The following is a 5,526-nucleotide window of genomic DNA, read 5'->3' as shown; positions in this document are numbered from 1 at the left end:
CATAATATACTGTAATTAATATAAGCACATTTTTACCCTTAAGCTGATGTAGTCCAGGGAAATACAAATTTCATGTACATACAGTTTACTTTCACTTAACAAAGAAAGTACTCAATTGGAATAAATTGACCTCTGGTCTCCTCCCAAACCTACCTGAGTAATCCCTATGGATGTCTTTTTATACTTTATATAGTTAGTCAAATATAGCTTTTGCTAACGACAGGTTTTTATGTCAGCGTGTAAATACTTGTAAATAAAAACTACAGAATATAATTTCATGTATACAGCAATTCACTGACTGCCAGCAGTGAATTAAATGCAGCATATAACATTCCATCAACTTCCCAATAGATGTGATCTTTTACCTCTGAGCAAACTATCTATAACATAGACTCCAACATGTAAAATAAAAGTTCTTCATGAAAGAACCTCCAGGTCTTACTTGCAACACTTTCCAATTTGTCCTGTGATTTTACCTAACTATCTAATAAATTCCTTCTTCCTAAATGGGAATTTCCATGGCCACCTTTGGTCATTATTTTCACATCTGAACTGCACTCAATAATATTCTTTAAACGTCAGTCCCTTCTTTGTTCTATTTCATGCCCTCTTGCTTTTGAACTATTATATCCTTGAAGAGTTTCCTTTTATATACCTTTTCTATCTTCCAAACTTTATCTGCATTCGTCATGTTCACCTTTCATTTCCCTCTCAAGAATGAGCACTGACCTCATTTTTTTAGTCTCAACAAGGATCTGTGACCTAAAGATCTTTTATCATTGTGGCTGTCTTTATTGATGCTTCATTATCATTCCTCTCATATAAGGTTCAGAATCATGCACAAAGCTCCAAGTGGGGTGGATTCCCAGTTCTTTGAAATGCTTTTATAATGATGCGAACCTGTGTTCCATTAGCCTTCCTGATTATTAAAAGGCTCCTGCTCTCATTTTGTTTCTTCTCACCTATAAATCTTGTTACTAATACACCCTTTAAAAATGTTATATATATATTATATGCGCATATATATATGCACACATATATATGCGCATATATATATATATATATGGAAGCCTTGGCCTAATTCTTTCCTCCATTTTTCTAAAATTTCCAATGTGGTTTCTAATATGACAGACAAGCTCTGTTTAGTGACAGTATCATAGCCAATGAGGTTTATCCGAGGCACAATTACTGCTAATTGAAAACTTCTCTAATATGACATACAACAAGCACAATGACAAACATTTTCTTTAGTACAAAAATCAATACAGTAGTTACGTTTTGCTAATTAAATCAATTTACATAAATGTTCTATCTCACCAAAATACCACTTAATGGTTTTCTACATGGTATCTGTCACTAAAGGAAAGGAAGCTGGGCAAAATAAGATGAATGGAAAGAGTAGTATAGAATTATTCCTACTCCTGGAAGAGGGACCCAAGAACCTATATTATTGATTGTGTACTAGTTGAGTCAGCTCTACATGAAGAACATATTTTGTGGCTTTTTTTTACATTATTTGAAAGTATTCACCAAGCACACAAAAATACAAAACTCGCAACTAAACAATAACCTAAAAATTCAGAGAACTTATACTTTTTTATCAGCTTTGGTTTCTGAGACTTTGACCTCATTTTGGTTTTGCTTTTATTTTACAATTCTGAAAATCAGGTAGTGAAAAAGTGCCCAAGCACAAATTGTTCAAGGTCACATACAAGTTGATTATGCAACTAGAATCAGAAGTCATGGCCATCATGTTCACACTGCAGATAATCTTTTGCCTTATTACCTTAGAACACTCCACAGTTTTGCTTTCCCTGTTTCACATTCCAGGAAAAATGACAATTAGTGAACTCTGAGATGTGCCATCTTCTTTTTCCTTCTTCACCAATTTCCCTGAAACTAACATGCTCAAACTTAATCTATCACATCCACATCTTATCTGCAGTGTCCAGAACAGAGGAAAAGAAATCCTTAGGCACTGTCCCAGAAAATAGAAATAGGCCACCAGTTTATGTAAAATAGGAGCAAATCAACAAATGGTCAAAACAATTCATCTTCCTACTTGCTTTCATATATATATATATAATATATATATATATATATTATATATATATATATACTTCTCATAAACTGTTTATCTAAGAAAGTTCCTACAGAGAGATACCTCTGTTCAGCATAACCCACATCTGACATTCTGGGGAACTTTCTGCTAGATTCTAGAAGTAAGCATTGGAAGCAGGAGGGCATGTCTTATTCATATTTTTTACCTCTGCATGTAGCAAAATACTTACCACATAATCAGGACTCAAAAATGTTGAATCTGAGGTGTCTGGGTGGCTCAGTCAGTTAAGCATCCAACTCTTGGTTTCAGCTCAGGTCATGATCTCATGGTTTGTGAGTCCCACATCAGGCTCTGTGCTGACAGTGTGAAGCCTGGTTGGGATTCTCTCTCTCACTCTCTCTCTCTGCCCCTCCCACATGTCCTCTCTCTTTCTCTCTCAAAATAAATAAATGAACTTATAAAAATAATAATTAAAATCGCTTAAATAAAAAATGTTGAATAAATAAAATATAATGTGAGCATGCTACAGTCCACTTCTAGATCATACTTGCATTTGAGATCTCACTGCCAAAATATTATAAATTATACCAAATATAGGTAATGAAATAACTTTAGATGATTTCTCATTTCTCTCCTCAGAGTTTACTATCATGTTTTATCATTAAGGTTTTGATCACCTGGGAGACAGTGAATGCCAAAGAAACATGAGCTCAATTATGCAGTCCTGTGGTTAAAAGTGCTGACTCTGGAGCCAGGTTGTCTGGATTCAAATTCCTGCTCTACCACATACCAGCTGTTGATGGTACACAACTTAATTAATGATTCCATGTCTCAGTTAATCCATCTGTTATAACACCACCTACTTCATCAAGTCGTATAAGTATTAAATGAGCTAATATTTGTAAACCTCTTAAAATAGTGTCTGGCACATAGTAAGGATTATATAAGTGTTTGCTTTTATTTTTTTTATTTTTTTTTTCAAGCTTCAATTCACTTTATTTTTCTCATACAAAACTATGTGGTGGCCACAGCTGGAGCCTGGGTCCTCTGCACAGAGACTCTGGTGTGGGTTTTTACAAGATGGTCAGTGAATTCCTGATAGGGAGACTTGGTGAACACAGTCTCCTTCCAAAGATCAGGGGTGAGATAGCTGTAGGTCTTGGAAATGGCATCAAAAGTGGCCTTGGAGAAGTTGCCCAGGGTGGCAGTGCGGCTCCTAGCTGAGGTGTAGCAGTCATCGATACCAGCCATCACCAGTAGCTTCTTAGGTACAGGGGCTGAGACAATGCCAGTGCCTCTGGGGGCAGGAATGAGGCGCACCACCACAGAACCACAGCGGCCTGTCACCTTGCATGGTACAGTGTGGGGCTTCCCAGTCTTGTTCCCCCAGTAGCCTCGCCGCACGGGGATGATGGAAAGCTTGGCCAGGATGATGGCCCCATGGATGGCGGTGGCTACATCCTTAGAACACTTAACACCCAGACCACGTGTCCGTTGTAGTCTCCGACGGCAACAAATGCCTTGAACCTGGTCCGCTGGCCAGCGCGGGTCTGCTTCTGCACAGGCATAATCTTCAAGACCTCGTCCTTGAGTGACGCCCCCAAGAAAAAGTCAATGATCTCGGACTCCTTGATGGGCAGAGAGAAGAGATAGATCTCCTCCAGGGACTTGATCTTCATATCCTTGACCAGGCGGCCCAGCTTGGTGACGGGCATCCACTCCTTGTCCTCGGCCTTGCCTCCGCGAGCTCCGCGGCCGCGGCCCCGGCCCCGACCCTGGCCGCGGCCCCGACCCCGGATGCCGCTGCCGAAGCCTCCGCGGAAGCCGCCGCGGCCTCCCATTCTAGGGCCCCCGGGCCCTCCGGGCCCTTCTGCAGCACCGGCGTCATCCGCCATTTGGTGTATTCCCGGAGAAGAAGCTAAGTGTTTGTTTTTAAAAAGTGGTCTTCTGAGATACTACCATCATTTAGACAACTAAGAGGAATTTATTATTTGTTATAGGAAAAAAATGGCCGGCTAAATCTCTATGAAAATATTCCATGCTAGATGTAATATTTTAATTGGTAGAGCCTATCAAGAACTGAGAATAATTGATTGCATGATGATGGGTATAAGTCATGAAACTAAACTTGTCTTCTCCATCCACCTCTCCCTGTTTATACTCACACAAAAATTTTGGAGTAACATTTCCTCCTAAAATCTGGAAATGTGCTTTAAAGCACATTGTTTCTCCTTGCCAAATGGAGGAGGCTTTGGCCTCTGGCAATACAAAGAACAAGATATCCTGAAAAATCTTTTCAGACAAAACACCGATGTGAGCTGACTTGCAATAAAGATTCTTTTAAGTAAATAGCTAAAAATACAAAAAGTGAAAGAAGTCCTCAGAGGCCTCAGAATGAAGAAAAAGCAAGAATCAGTGTGATAAATTGGTACTCAAATGACTCCTGTCCTAAAGGCATGTCCTGACTCCTGGAACCTAGAGCCTTCCATCTTAAGGCTACACTGGATGGATTAGACAGAAACTTCCCAGAAGATAGCAACACTTATTATAAAGCTAGAGCAAATATGACTGTTTAGTAATGCTTCAGGGATAGACAAACAGATCAATGGAACAAAAAAGAGTGTCCAGAAATAACACACGCATACATGAATATGTAACACATGACAGGAATGAATACAAACTAGGGGAAAGGAGGTGTTATTACAAATTGTAAATAAACGATCTAGGGTAATTGGGTATCTTCATTGTGTGTGTGTGTGTGTGTGTGTGTGTGTGTGTGTGTGTGTGTGTGCGTGTGTGTGTGTGTGTTAACAACAGTTCTTTTTAGATTAATATCTAAATTCAAGTTAGTTAACATACACTGTAATACTGGTTTCAGGAGAAGGACCCAGTGACTCATCACTTACATATAACACCCAGTGCTCATCCCAACAAGTGCATTCCTTAATACCATCACCCATTTAGGCCATCCTTCTACCCACCTCCCCTCCAGCAACCCCGGTTTATTCTCTTTATTTAAGAGTCTCTTATGGTTTGCCTCCCTCTCTGTTTTTATATTATTTTTCCTTCCCTTCTATGTCTCCTGCCACAGAATAATGTCATTTCAGTGTAAATTAAAGACCTATGAGAAGAGCAAACCATAAAGCTTTCAGAAGATCGTACAGGAAAATATCGTCAAGATTTCAGGAGAGGGAGAGATATTTGATATATAAAGATTACTGATACAAAGAAAAAATGATAAATTTAATCACATTAAAGTTAACTTTTCATCAAAAAACACCTTAGAAAGAGAAGGAGTGAGCAATAAAGTAGAAAAAGACATTTGTGACACGTATAATTGACATAGGACCGGTGCAGAGACGACATAGAGAACTGCTACCATTTGCACACCTCCAAGACTGCCAAAAATAATAGAAGTCAAACAGTATCAAGTATTGGTGAGGATGGAAAGCAAAGAAAATTCT

The 5,526-nt window shown here is 38.9% G+C and overlaps 2 pseudogenes; one reads left to right on the top strand and one right to left on the bottom strand.

Moving 5' to 3' along the window:
- Nucleotides 1-1,134: 1,134 nt before the first annotated feature.
- Nucleotides 1,135-1,298, top strand: LOC121026827 (uncharacterized; annotated as a pseudogene).
- A 1,743-nt stretch (nt 1,299-3,041) lies between these two features.
- Nucleotides 3,042-3,975, bottom strand: LOC121026826 (40S ribosomal protein S2-like; annotated as a pseudogene).
- Between the last annotated feature and the right edge of the window lie 1,551 nt (nt 3,976-5,526).

Source organism: Herpailurus yagouaroundi, unplaced genomic scaffold (genome assembly GCF_014898765.1).
Source record: "Herpailurus yagouaroundi ecotype Mexico unplaced genomic scaffold, PumYag 162549, whole genome shotgun sequence".
NCBI classification, from domain to species: Eukaryota; Metazoa; Chordata; class Mammalia; order Carnivora; family Felidae; genus Herpailurus; species Herpailurus yagouaroundi.
Note: the sequence above shows the minus strand (reverse complement) of the source record. Positions and strands in the feature narration are given on the sequence as shown.